This window comes from Kogia breviceps, chromosome 11 (genome assembly GCF_026419965.1).
Source record: "Kogia breviceps isolate mKogBre1 chromosome 11, mKogBre1 haplotype 1, whole genome shotgun sequence".
Lineage (NCBI taxonomy): Eukaryota > Metazoa > Chordata > Mammalia > Artiodactyla > Physeteridae > Kogia > Kogia breviceps.
This window is the reverse complement of record NC_081320.1, coordinates 32,931,539-32,947,022: the sequence shown is the minus strand read 5'-3', so window position 1 is coordinate 32,947,022 and position 15,484 is coordinate 32,931,539. Positions and strand designations below refer to the sequence as shown.

At 42.3% G+C, this 15,484-nt stretch overlaps 1 pseudogene; it reads left to right on the top strand.

The window, feature by feature from the left end:
• Positions 1 to 11,717: 11,717 nt before the first annotated feature.
• LOC131765008 (matrin-3 pseudogene) lies at positions 11,718 to 14,888 on the top strand (annotated as a pseudogene).
• The last annotated feature ends 596 nt before the right edge of the window (positions 14,889 to 15,484 follow it).

The following is a 15,484-nucleotide window of genomic DNA, read 5'->3' as shown; positions in this document are numbered from 1 at the left end:
ACCAGTCCACTGACCATCAGCTAAAAGTCTACGAACAATAAATGCTGAAGCGGTTTTAGAGAACTGTATACCCTCTAGCTTTTGGTGAGATGTAAAGTGGTAAGAGCCAATAGTGAGAACAGAAAGGAGCTGCATGTAAAAGTAAACATTGAGCTGCCGTTCGGTCCAGCAGGCCCACCGTTGGGCCTCTCACCTGAGAAGACCAGAATCGAGAAGACACAGGCTGCGACAGTGGCACTTCAGCCATATTCACAATAGCCAAGCCATGGAATCCACCAAAATGTGCATCAACAGGTGAAAGGATAAAGAAAATGTGGTCCATGTAATCAGTGGAATATTAGACATGGAAAACAATGACACACTGTTCTTTGTGGCATCATAGATGAGCCTAGAGATACTCCCAGAATATGAGGGAAGTCAGAAAGCAAAAGACATATATCCTATGATATCACTTATAGGTGTTATCTAACAACTGACACAAATGATCACACTTCCACAGAGAAAGACACGCACCAACTTAGAAAACAAACTATGCTCATCTAAAAGGAAAGGTGGGGGGAATGGATCAATTAAGATTAGGGTTACCATACGTATACAAATACCTATTGAATACATGTAACAAAAAGGACGACCATATAGCAAGGGAGGCCTACAGAACACTCTCTAATAATTTACATGGGAAGAGGTTCTGTACATGAATAGACATATATAATGTACAAATGAACCAGACTGTGTACACCTAGGACAAACCATATTCTAATCATTACCCCGATTAAAAAAAAATTAAAACAACGAACAAGAAGGAATGAGACATAAACTCATGGGGTTTTTTTCCTGGCACATTCCATTCTAATTTACAACCAAGGAACATGACTTCCAGAGAGACTCTGCTGCCCTAGTAACCACATTTAGGAATGGAGAAATGCTGCCGCCTTGTGGCCGTTTCCCACAACAGCAGCTTTAAACCCAGTGCTAATGGTCCCTAAATATTCATAATCACTGCAGGCCTGTAAATGACACCTCCCCTCAAAAAAAAATCCTGGGGTCGAAAATCGACCAAGAAATTCCAACGAGGACAAGCTTCCGAGAAGACAATTTCAAGAGGTATATTGTACTCCCACTTTTTCCTTTTATGTTGAATAAAAAAGATAAAGGTATGGAAAATGCTGAACATTAGGAATTATTAAAAACATGCAAATCCAAATTACAAAAACCTACCAGCCCACACCAGTCAAAATGGCCATGAGCAAAATTTCTGCCACATTGGGCGAGACCCCAGGCCAGGCCGCACCTCCACTACCCTTGATGGTGCCCTGCAGTCCTGGTTGCTCCTGCCCGGAGCACCCCTCTCCCTCCCGGAAGGCCTCAGGTCAGAGGGACCCCAACCCTACGCCCAGAACGGAGCCCGCGTTTCCACAGAGCTGGAACTCCCTGCTCGGGGTCTCTTCCCTCTGGTGTCAGGTAACTGCCCCGGAGCCCGCAGGGAGTGCGACCTCACTGAGGCTGCCGGCTCTGAAGGGGCCCTGGTGGATGAAGTCGTGACCGTCTTGGGGACACCAGGCCGGGCAAGTGGGCGCGAACTCTCGGCCTGGTCCCCTGCCCGGGCTGCCGCACAAGACCAGTTTCTGTGGGGCAGGGTTTCGCTGCCACCCGTCGCTGCTGTGCAGAAAGAGCTGCCCCCAGCGTCTGGTCGCGGGAAACGTTGGTCCCTCCTCTCGCCCCTGCCCTCGGCCTGGCTCGCAGGGCCTTGGTGGCGTGGGGAGGGGCTCGGCCTGAGCGTCCTGAGAGGAAACTGGGCAAGGGAGGTGCAGGTTCCGGCTGCGGCCGAAAACTCCTCCCGAGGCTTGCAGGCCAGCAGAGCCCCTCTGCGCTCCTTCCTCCCTGAGCTAAAGTACCATGGGGAGGGGACAGGGCAAGGGACTGGCGTTGGTAATGGGGAACATCCAAAGGTGATTGTTAACTAAGGAAAACCAGCTCTCCCAAGGTGAGGAATGCAGTGCTTTTCTTTGTATGGGAAGATGCCAGAGTCTGGGCTCACTGAAATCCTTCCTTTGATATGCACCTCAGCTCTCTGGGGCCAGTATTCTGTATTTGCATATCGTGAGTTCCTCTGGGCCTGCCAGCTCACATTGGAGGGCTGCAAGTGCTGATGACTGTGATGTCCTTTGTTTACTGAGATGGCAAGAAATATTCCGTTTGTCACAGACTTGAGGGGCAGACAGTAAAAAAGAGTCAGAGAGTCTCACTCGGCATGTACTTTGGTTTACATATAGGTAATATTTATACTTAATTGTGCTAATAGAGTTTCTCAAGTCCAATCACCTTGTACGCCTGCCCTCTAGGTATTAATTTCAGCAATATCCTAAGATAAACGCTTATAGAATTGACTTAATCCAGTTAGATAGGATAATAATTTTTAAAGGAAACCCAATAGAAATATAACAACGAAAGCTTTACCACTAAAGCCTGGGTCTAGAACAATGTAAATAAATGTTCCATTGCTAAAATATTGCAAGATGCATTCAATAGAAATATCAACAAAAATGACAAATAGTAAGGGTAGCAGAATGATAAAATGTTCTATCTTTATCATTCAAGTGGCAGAAAATCATTTATTGGTAGGCACTGGGGCCAGAAGATGCCTGAATTTATATCCTAGGCATATTTGTGCAGTTGTTTCAACAAGTAACTGAAAGACAAAATGGAAAAACAAGGAGGTTTGTGCCTGCGATCATGTTGATGTGAAACCAGGGATGGCCACCTTGTGCCAGGTGAGTTAAGTTTACCTGGCAGGTAGGCCGCAGAGCTCCTGAGAAGTCAGGGTTGGAAGTTTTCTGCTGGGTGCCACTTAGGTTCTGTGACTGGATTGATTGTGAGTCATGTTTCGGGAAAGACCTGATCACAGGAAAAGGGTGGGAACAGAGTGATTTGGGGAGCAGCTAACCACACTCATCACAGCTCATGGCCTGAATGAATTTTACAGAAACAGGAAAAGAAATGCTTCTTATGGAATCAGAGAATGTGAGGGCTGGACAATCCCAGAAAATGAGGAACACCCATCCCATTTTCCAGATGGGCAAACAGAGGTCCAGCAAGGTGAAATCCCTCACCCAAGTTGCACCCATCTCTCCTCCCCACTACATGGTTCCTGAAAGCAGGACTCTTCCTGTCTTGATCACTGCTGAACCCCCAAAACGGCCAGGCATCCAGCAGCTGCTCCAAAAATTTCGGTTGCCTGTAGGAACAATGCTGTTTCTTTCTTTCTCACCCTTATTCAGGATTGTGCCAAGAACTCCCCAGGTTGCAATGTAGTTGGATAAATGTAGATATTAGTTGAGTTTTGTTGTGATGACGACTTAGGCTTTGAAGGTAACAGACTTGGTTCATAATTTGGTTCTGTCATTGAAGAGCTGTTTTTGGCTTTGGGAAAATTACTAAACCTCTCTGAAATTCCTCCTTTGTAAAGTGGGGATAAATCTACCTGAGCCAGCAGAGCACCTGCATGAGAGATGTGCCCTAAATACTTGTCTTTCTCACTCTCCCACGCCACCTCTCTGTTCTTCCCAGAGAAGTTGTATAGAAGGATTTAGTACTTTTTAAAATTAATTAATTAATTAATTAATTTTTGTCTGCGTTGTGTCTTTTTTGCTATGTGCAGCCTTTCTCTAGTTGCAATGAGTGGGGGCTACTCCTTGTTGTGGTGCACGGGTTTCTCTTTGTGGTGGATTCTCTTGTTGCGCTTGTTGTGGAGCACTGGCTCTAGGCGTGTGGGCTTCAGTAGTTGTGGCCTGCAGGCCCAGTAGCTGTGGCGTATGGGCTTAGCTGCTCCACGGCATGTGGGCTCTTCCCGGACCAGGGCTCGAACCCATGTCCCCTGCCTTGGCAGGCAGATTCTTAACCACTGCATCACCAGGAAAGTCCCAGAATCGCAGTCTCTCTTCTAATATACCTTAATCCCAAAGAATCCATGGAAAATTGTTACAGATAAAAAGACAATAAAATATTGTAAGGATTCTAACAGAAGCAATAGTACTCAGTTCATATAGACACATCCCAAGCAGTTCCAAAGTATATTAAAATGGAGGCTGCAATTTTAAAAGAAGATGAATTATACCCACAAACTCCCAATCTGTCCTGAAACGTTGCAATCTGAAACCCTATTGTAGGAAGCAGAAGATTTCAGGAGACATTCTGCAAATGAAGGACTCTAATCCCTCTGGTTGGATAAGGAATTCTGGAAGGAAGGTATCCTCACCCAACGAGAGCAGGTTCCTATACTTCTCTCATATCACATCCCTGTACAATTCTCCCTGATCATGGCCCAGGCTTTCTCACTCCTCTTGAGAGAAATCGATGGCCACATCCTGGAATATCAGCAGTCCCTGAAATTAAAAGTACACATGCCCTGTGGCCACGGAAAGAGTTCATAATGTGACCCAAGAAGGAAACAGCAAGTTAAGAGAACTGGTTTTGATTTAGAAGAGTGTCTTCAGGGGAGCGAGAACATGGCAGAAAAGTAAGACGCGGGGGGGCTTCCCTGGTGGCGCAGTGGTTGAGAATCCGCCTGCCGATGCAGGAGACACGGGTTTGTGCCCTGGTCCGAGAAGATCCCACATGCCGCGGAGCAACTAAGCCTATGAGCCATGGCCGCTGGGCCTGTGCGTCCGGAGCCTGTGCTCCGCAACGGGAGAGGCCACAACAGTGAGAGGCCCGCATACCGCAAAAAAAAAAAAAAGTAAGACGCGGGGATCACTTTCCTCCTCACAGATACATCAGAAATACATCTACACGTGGAACTTCTCCTATAGAACACGCACCGAACTCTGGCAGAAAACCTGAGACCTCCCAAAAGGCAAGAAACTCCACACGTACCTGAGTAGGTCAAAAGAAAAAAGAATAAACAGAGACAAAAGAATAGGGACGGGACCTACACCAGTGGGAGGGAGCCGTGAAGGAGGAAAGGTTTCCACACACTAGAAGCCCCTTCGCGGGCGGAGACTGCGGGTGGCAGAGGGGGAAACTTCGGAGCTGTGGAGGAGAGCGCAGCAACAGGGTGCGGAGGGCAAAGCGGAGAGATTCACAGAGAGGATCAGTGCCGATCAGCACTCAGCAGCCTGAGAGGCTTGTTTGCTCACCCCCCTGGGTGGGTGGGGCTGGGAGCTGAGCCTCGGGCTTCAGTGGGATCCCAGGGAAAGGTCTGGAGTTGGCAGAGTGAAAACAGCCTGAAGGGGTTAGTGCACCACAGCTGGCCGGGAGGGAGTCCAGTTGAAGTCTGGAGCTGCGGAAGAGGCAAGAGACCTTTTCTTCCCTCTGCCTCCTGCTGCGCAAGGAGAGGGCTTTAAGTGCGCCGCTTAAAGGAGCTCCAGAAACGGGCACGGAGCTACTGAAGAGACAAGAGACTTTTTTTTAATTAAAAATATTTTATTGCTAAAAAATGCTAACCATCATCTGAGCCTTCACTGAGTCACAATCTTTTTCCTGGTGGAGGGTCTTGCCTCTATGTCCATGGCTGCTAACTGATCTGGGTGGTGGCTGCTAAGGCTGGGGTAGCTGAGGCAATTTCTTAAAATAAGACAACAATGAAGTGTGCTACATCGATGGACCCTTCAAGAAAAAGTCTCTTTCATGAAGGATTTATCTATAGCATTGCATACTACAGATAAATCCTTCATGAAAGAGACTTTTTCTTGCCTCTTCACTTCCTGGGGTGCGAGGAGAGGGGATTACGGGCACCGTGTAAAGGAGTTCCAGAAACGGGTGCGAGCTGCGGCTGTCGGCACGGACAACAGAGACGGGTGTGGGACGCTAGGGTTGCTACTGCCACCACCAAGAGGCCCGTGTGCGAGCACAGGTCACTCTTCACACCGCCCCTCCCGGGAGGTGTGCAGCCCACCACTGCCGGGGTCCCGGGATCCAGGGACAGCTTCCCAGGGAAAACGCACGGTGCACCTCAGGCAAGTGCAGCGTCACGACGGCCTCTGATGTTGCAGGCTCGCCCCTCATCCGTGCCCCTCCCTCCCCCCTGGCCTGTGCCAGAGCCCCCGAATCAGCTGCTTCTTTAACCCCGTCCTGTCTGAGCGAAGGGCAGACGCCCTCAGACGACCTACACGCAGAGGCAGGGCCAAGTCCAAAGCTGAACCCCAGGAGCTGTGCGAACACAGAAGAGAGGGGAGGTCTCTCCCAGCAGCCTCAGAAGCAGAGGATTAAAGCTGCACAGTCAACTTGAAGTGCCCTGCATCTGTGGAAAACCTGAATAGACAGCGAAATATCACAAGTTGAGGAGGAGGACTTTGGGAGCAAGATACACTATTATTTTCCCCTTTTTTCTTTTTGTGAGTGTGTATGTGTGTGCTGCTGTGTGAGATTTTGTCTGTATAGCTTTGTTTTCACCATCTGTCCTAGGATTAGACCGACCCGGTTTTTTTTGTTTGTTTGTTTGGTTTTATTTTTTTCTTTAATAGAAATTTTTCCTCTTAATAATTAATTTTATTTTAATAACTATATTTTATCCTACTTTATTTTGTCTTCTCCCTTTCTTTCTTCCTTTCTTGCCTCCTTTCTTTCCTCCTTCCCTCCTTCCTTCCTCCCTTCCTTTCTTCCTCCCTCCCTTCCTTTCTTCCTGCCTTTCTTCCCTCCCTTCCTTCTTCCTTCCTTCCTTCCTTCTTTTCTTTCCTTTCTATTTTTTCTCCCTTTTATTTTGAGCCGTGTGGATTAAAGGCTCTTGGCACTCCAGTCAGGTGTCAAGGTTGTGTCTCTGAGGTGGGAGTACCAACCTCAGGACACTGGTCCACAAGAGACCTCCCAGCTCCACGGAATATCAAATGGCGAAAATCTCCCAGAGATCTCCATCTCAACACCAAGACCCAGCTTCACTCAAGGACCAGCAACTAACAGTGCTGGACACCCTATGCCCAACAAAGAGCAAGACAGGTCTACAGCCCCATCCATTAGCAGAGAGGCTGCCTAAAATCATAATAAGGCTACCAACATCTCCATACACGCCACCAGACGTGGACCTGCCCACCAGGGAGACGGGATCCAGCCTCATCCACAGAGGCACTAGTCCCCCCAACCAGGAAACCTACTCAACCCACTGAACCAACCTCAGCCACTGGGGACAGCCACCAAAGACAGAGGGAACTACGAACCTGCAGCCTGCAAAAAGGAGACCCCAAATACAGTAAGATAAGCAAAATGAGAAGACAGAAAAACACACAGCAGATGAAGGAGCAAGATAAAAACACACCAGACCTAACAAATGAAGAGGTAATAGCCAGTCTACCTGAAAAAGAATTCAGAATAATGATAGTAAAGGTGATTCAAAATCTTAGAAATAGAATAGACAAATTGCAAGAAACAGTTAACAAGGACCTAGAAGAAATAAAGAGGAAGCAAGTAACAATGAGCAACACAATAAATGAAATGAAAAATACTCTAGATGGGATCAGTAGCAGAATAACTGAGGCAGAAGGACGGATAAGTGACCTGGAAGATAAAATAGTGGAAATAACTACTGCAGAGCAGAAGAAAGAAAAAAGAATGAAAAGAACTGAGGACATTCTCAGAGACCTCTGGGACAACACTAAATGCACCAACATTCGAATTATAGGGGTCCCAGAAGAAGAAGAGAAAAAGAAAGGGACTGAGAAAATATTTGAAGGATTATAGTTGAAAACTTCCCTAATATAGGAAAGGAAATAGTCAATCAAGTCCAGGAAGCACAGAGAGTCCCATACAGGATAAACCCAAGGATAAACACGCCAAGACACATAATAATCAAACTGTCAAAAATTAAATACAAAGAAAACATATTAAAAGCAGCAAGGGAAAAAAAACAAATAACACACAAGGGAATCCCCATAAGGTTAACATCTGATCTTTCAGCAGAAACTCTACAAGCCAGAAGGGAGTGGCAGGACATATTTAAAGTGATGAAGGAAAAAATCCTACAACCAAGATTACTCTACCCAGCAAGGATCTCATTCAGATTTGATGGAGAAATTAAAACCTTTACAGACAAGCAAAAGCTGAGAGAGTTCAGCACCACCAAACCAGCTTTACAACAAATGCTAAAGGAACTTCTCTAAGCAAGAAACACAAGAGAAGGAAAAGACCTACAAGAACAACCCGAAACAATTAAGTAAATGATAATAGGAACATACATATCGATAATTACCTTAAATGTAAATGGATTAAATGCTTCCACCAAAAGACACAGACTGGCTGAATGGATACAAAACAAGACCCATATATATGCTGTCTACAAGAGACCCACTTCAAACCTAGGGACACTTACAGACTGAAAGTAAGGGGATGGAAAAAGATATTCCATGCAAATGGAAATCAGAAGAAAGCTGGAGTAGCAATTCTCATATCAGACAAAATAGACTTTAAAATAAAAACTATTACAAGAGACAAAGAAGGACACTACATAATGATCAAGGGATCAATCCATGACGAAGATATAACAATTGTAAATATTTATGCACCCAACATAGGAGCATTTCAATTCATAAGCTAAATAATAACAGCCTTAAAAGGGGAAATCGACAGTAACACAATTATAGTAGGTGACTTTAACACCCCACTGTCACCAATGGACAGATCATCCAAAATGAAAATAAATAAGGAAACACAAGCTTTAAATGATACATTACACAAGATGGACTTAATTGATATTTATAAGACATTCCATCCAAAAACAACAGAATACACATTTTTTCTCAAGTGCTCATGGAACATTCTCCAGGATCGATCATATATTGGGCCACAAATCTAGCCTTGGCAAATTTAAGAAAATTGAAATCGTATCAAGTATCTTTTCTGACCACAATGCTATGAGACTAGATATCAATTACAGGAAAAGATATGTAAAAAATACAAACACATGGAGGCTAAACAATACACTACTTAATAATGAAGTGATCACTGAAGAAATCAAAGAGGAAATCAAAAAATACTTAGAAACAAACGACAATGGAGAAACGACGACCCAAAACCTATGGGATACAGCAAAAGCAGTTCTAAGAGACAAGTTTATAGCAATAGAATCATACCTTAAGAAACAGGAAACATCTCGAATAAACAACCTAACTTTGCACCTAAATCAATTAGAGAAGGAAGAACAAAAAAACCCCAAATTTAGCAGAAAGAAAGAAATCATAAAGATCAGATCAGAAATAAATGAAAAAGAAATGAAGGAAACAATAGCAAAGATCAATAAAACTAAAAGCTGGTTCTTTGAAAAGATAAATAAAATTGATAAACCATTAGCCAGACTCATCAAGAAAAAAAGGGAGAAGACTCAAATCAATAGAATTAGAAATGAAAAAGGAGAAGTAACAACTGACTCTGCAGAAATACAAAAGATTATTAGAGATTACTACAAGCAACTGTATGGCAATAAAATGGACAACCTGGAAGAAATGGACAAATTCTTAGAAATGCACAACCTGCCGAGACTGAACCAGGAAGAAAGAGAAAATATGAACAGACCAATCACAAGCACTGAAATTGAAACTGTGATTCAAAATCTTCCAACAAACAAAAGCCCAGGACCAGATGGCTTCACAGGCGAATTCTATCAAACATTTAGAGAAGAGCTAACACCTATCCTTCTCAAACTCTTCCAAAAGATAGCAGAGGGAGGAACACTCCCAAACTCATTCTATGAGGCCACCATCACCCTGATACCAAAACCAGACAAAGACGTCACAAAGAAAGAAAACTACAGGCCAATATCACTGATGAACATAGATGCAAAAATCCTCCACAAAATATTAGCAAACAGAATCCAACAGCACATTAAAAGGATCATACACCATGATCAAGTGGGGTTTGTTCCAGGAATGCAAGGATTCTTCAATATACGCAAATCAATCAACGTGATACACCATATCAACAAACTGAAGGAGAAAAACCATATGATCATCTCAATAGATGCAGAGAAAGCTATTGACAAAATTCAACACTCTTTTATGATAAAAACCCTGCAGAAAGTAGGCATACAGGGAACTTTCCTCAACATAATAAAGGCCATATATGACAAACCCACAGCCAGCATTGTTCTCAATGGTGAAAAACTGAAACCATTTCCACTAAGATCAGGAACAAGACAAGGTTGCCCACTCTCACCACTCTTATTCATCATAGTTTTGGAAGTTCTAGCCACAGCAATCAGAGAAGAAAAAGAAATAAAAGGAATCCAAATAGCAAAAGAAGAAGTAAAGCTGTCACTGTTTGCAGATGACATGATACTATACATAGAGAATCCTAAGGATGCTACCAGAAAACTACTAGAGCTAATCAATGAATTTGGTAAAGTTGCAGGATACAAAATTAATGCACAGAAGTCTCTGGCATTCTTATACACTAATGATGAAAAATCTGAGAGTGAAATTAAGAAAACACTCCCATTTACCATTGCAACAAAAAGAATAAAATATCTAGGAATAAACCTAACTAAGGAGACAAAAGACTTGTATGCAGAAAACTATAAGACACTGATGAAAGAAATTAAAGATGATACAAATAGGTGGAGAAATATACCATGTTCTTGGATTGGAAGAATCAACATTGTGAAAATGATTCTACTACTCAAAGCAATCTACAGATTCAATGCTATCCCTATCAAATTACCACTGGCATTTTTTACAGAACTAGAACAAAAAATTTCACAATTTGTATGGAAACACAAAAGACCCCGAATAGCCAAAGCAATCTTGAGAACGAAAAATGGAGCTGGAGGAATTAGGCTCCCTGACTTCAGACTCTACTACAAGCCTACAGTAATCAAGACAGTATGGTACTGGCACAAAAACAGAAATATAGATCAATGGAACAGGATAAAAAGCCCAGAGATAAACCCACACACATATGGTCACCTTATCTTTGATAAAGGAGGGAAGGATATACAGTGGAGAAAAGAGAGCCTCTTCAATAAGTGGTGCTGGGAAAACTGGACAGCTACATGTAGAAGTATGAAATTAGAACACTCCCTAACACCACACACAAAAATAAACTCAAAATGGGTTAAAGACCTAAATGTAAGGCCAGACACTATCAAACTCTTGAGGAAAACATAGGCCGAACACTCTATGACATAAATCACAGCAAGTTCCTTTTTGACCCATCTCCTAGAGAAATGGAAATCAAAACAAAAATAAACAAATGGGACCTAATAACACTTAAAAGCTTTTGCACAGCAAAAGATACTATAAACAAGACCAAAAGACAACCCTCAGAATGGGAGAAAATATTTGCAAATGAAGCAACTGACAAAGGATTAATATCCAAAATTTATAAGCAACTCAGGCAGCTCAAGAACAAAAAAAACAAACAACCCAATCCAAAAATGGGCAGAAGAACTAAATAGACATTTCTCCAAAGAAGATATAGAGATTGCTAACAAACACATGAAAGAATGCTCAACATCATTAATCATTAGAGAAATGCAAATCAAAACTACAATGAGATATCATCTCACACCGGTCAGATTGGCCATCATCAAAAACTCTAGAAACAATAAATGCTGGAGAGGGTGTGGAGAAAAGGGAACCCTCTTGCACTGCTGGTGGGAATGTAAGTTGATACAGCCACTATGGAGAACAGTATGGAGGTTCCTTAAAAAACTACAAATAGAACTACCATACGACCCAGCAATCCCACTACTGGGCATATACCCTGAGAAAACCATAATTCAAAAAGAGTCATGGGGGAGTCTCAGCGTCCCGCTCGCTTGGAGAGAGGTGCCTCTTTTCCCTCTCCCTCTCCTTAAGAGTTGTCTGCTGGTTCTCAGCTTGAAGAAGATTCTACAGTCCTTATTGATCCTTTTTCTTGGCGTTACCATTTTTTGAAGCAAAGTTAACCTAGTTTTCTAGTTTGAGCTTTCTTTTTGGCCATCTTCTAAAAAAATTTTTTTAAATCTATAAACTAGACAAGAGATAGTTCTACAATGTCCAAGTCATTCCAGCAGTCATCTCTCGGTAGGGACTCGCAGGGTCATGGGCGTGACCTGTCTGCAGCAGGAATAGGCCTTCTTGCTGCTGCTACCCAGTCTTTAAGTATGCCAGCATCTCTTGGAAGGATGAACCAGGGTACTGCACGCCTTGCTAGTTTAATGAATCTTGGAATGAGTTCTTCATTGAATCAACAAGGAGCTCATAGTGCACTGTCTTCTGCTAGTACTTCTTCCCATAATTTGCAGTCTATATTTAACATTGGAAGTAGAGGTCCGCTCCCTTTGTCTTCTCAACACCGTGGAGATGCAGACCAGGCCAGTAACATTTTGGCCAGCTTTGGTCTGTCTGCTAGAGACTTAGATGAACTGAGTCGTTATCCAGAGGACAAGATTACTCCTGAGAACTTGCCCCAAATCCTTCTACAGCTTAAAAGGAGGAGAACTGAAGAAGGCCCTACATTGAGTTATGGTAGAGATGGCAGATCTGCTACACGGGAGCCACCATACAGAGTACCTAGGGACGATTGGGAAGAAAAAAGGCACTTTAGAAGAGATAGTTTTGATGATCGTGGTCCTAGTCTCAACCCAGTGCTTGATTATGACCATGGAAGTCGTTCTCAAGAATCTGGTTATTATGACAGAATGGATTATGAAGATGACAGATTAAGAGATGGAGAAAGGTGTAGGGATGATTCTTTTTTTGGTGAGACCTCGCATAACTATCATAAATTTGACAGTGAGTATGAGAGAATGGGACGTGGTCCTGGCCCCTTACAAGAGAGATCTCTCTTTGAGAAAAAGAGGGGCGCTCCTCCAAGTAGCAATATTGAAGACTTCCATGGACTCTTACCGAAGGGTTATCCCCATCTATGCTCTATATGTGATTTGCCAGTTCATTCTAATAAGGAGTGGAGTCAACATATCAATGGAGCAAGTCACAGTCGTCGATGCCAGCTTCTTCTTGAAATCTACCCAGAATGGAATCCTGACAATGATACAGGACACACAATGGGTGATCCATTCATGTTGCAGCAGTCTACAAACCCAGCACCAGGAATTCTGGGACCTCCGCCTCTCTCATTTCATCTTGGGGGACCAGCAGTTGGACCAAGAGGAAATCTGGGTGCTGGAAATGGAAACCTGCAAGGACCAAGACACATGCAAAAGGGCAGAGTGGAAACTAGCCGAGTTGTTCACATCATGGATTTCCAGCGAGGGAAGAACTTGAGATATCAACTATTACAGCTGGTGGAACCATTTGGAGTTATTTCAAATCATCTGATTCTAAATAAAATTAATGAGGCATTTATTGAAATGGCAACCACAGAAGATGCTCAGGCTGCAGTGGATTATTATACAACCACACCAGCATTAGTATTTGGCAAGCCAGTGAGAGTTCATTTGTCCCAGAAGTATAAAAGAATAAAGAAACCTGAAGGGAAGCCAGACCAGAAGTTTGATCAAAAACAAGAGCTTGGACGTGTGATACATCTCAGCAATTTACCTCATTCTGGCTATTCTGACAGTGCTGTCCTCAAGCTTGCTGAGCCTTATGGGAAGATTAAGAATTATATACTGATGAGGATGAAAAGTCAGGCCTTTATTGAGATGGAGACCAGAGAAGATGCAATGGCAATGGTTGACCACTGTTTGAAAAAGGCTCTTTGGTTTCAAGGGAGATGTGTAAAAGTTGACCTGTCTGAAAAATACAAAAAATTGGTACTCAGGATTCCCAACAGAGGCATTGACTTACTGAAAAAAGATAAGTCCCGGAAAAGATCTTACTCTCCAGATGGCAAAGAATCTCCAAGTGATAAGAAATCCAAAACTGATGGTTCCCAGAAGACTGAAAGTACAACCGAAGGTAAAGAACAAGAAGAGAAATCAGGAGAAGATGGTGAAAAAGATACAAAGGATGACCAGGCAGAACAAGAACCTAACATGCTTCTTGAATCTGAAGATGAGCTACTTGTAGATGAAGAAGAAGCAGCAGCACTGCTAGAAAGTGGCAGTTCAGTGGGAGATGAGACAGATCTTGCTAATTTAGGGGATGTGGCATCTGATGGGAAAAAGGAACCTTCTGACAAAGTTGTGAAAAAAGATGCAAATGCGAGTGCTTCAGCAACTGCGAAGAAAAAGCTTAAAAAGGTGGACAAGATCGAGGAACTTGACCAAGAAAACGAAGCAGCGTTGGAAAATGGAATTAAAAATGAGGAAAATACAGAACCAGGTGCTGAATCTGCTGAGAACGCTGATGATCCCAACAAAGATACAAGTGAAAACGCAGATGGCCAAAGTGATGAAAACAAGGAGGACTATACAATCCCAGATGAGTATAGAATTGGACCATATCAGCCCAATGTTCCTGTTGGTATAGACTATGTGATACCTAAAACAGGGTTTTACTGTAAGCTGTGTTCACTCTTTTATACAAATGAAGAAGTTGCAAAGAATACTCATTGCAGCAGCCTTCCTCATAATCAGAAATTAAAGAAATTTCTGAATAAATTGGCAGAAGAACGCAGGCAGAAGAAGGAAGCTTAAGATGTGCAAGAAGCTTAATGATTTCAAAGAAAATAATGGTTCTTTGTTTTTAAATGTTAACCTTTTTAAAATACAATACAGATAGTTAGAAGAAAACTATTGTACTCTTTTGTTATAGTGGAAAAATAATAGATGTCTGTTCATGTGTTAAGTGTTATAGCAAAAATACATATACGGTTAAGTTAATGAAGAATTGTTTTTGTTTTATCAAAATGGTAACAGACAGAAATACTTGGTAGAGACTGACTTCATATGCTACTTAAGACACTTGCACCACTAAGAAAGATAGGTAGAAACATTCAGAGAAATGAAATTTAGTAGTTCCAAGCTTCAAAGAAATGTCAAAACTTTTGATTCCATTCAATAAAGAACAAAACCAATTGTATTTTTATTACTTTCATCTGAAACATTCCACATTTTAATCTGAGCCTTGCAGACTTTTCATTTGCAGTTCGAAGCATTTTTTGTTTTGTTTCATTTTTTGAGAACTTCATTAATGTGAGATTGGTAATTAAAATGCAGGTGCAGTTTTCTTTTAATGTCATGCTGTTTAGGTAATAAGAAATATTAAGTAATTGGCTTTAGATTTTGTAATTTTTTCCCTAAGTTCCTGCTAGATTTCGTATTCTAGTAGTCAGTGTATTTTTCAGTGAAATATAAAAATATTCCCATTCTCTTTGACCAGTATTAATTTCTTGAGATATTGCTTGTCACTTGAATCCTGTAGCTGTCATACATCTGGTATAAGCACATTTGATTTTTGAAGTGTGTAGACCATCTCTTCATATTTTCAAGATGTAATTTTACATTTCTGCATTTTAAAAACAGTTTGGCCATAATCTAAGACGCACGCTTCTAATTCATATACTGCATATGTGACCTTTGTGAACAGAAATTTGCATGTATAATCTGTGTTTACTTGTAACTTTCTGGTTATATACTGCTTATATCTGTGGATTCAAGTTTCTGAAGTGAGTACCA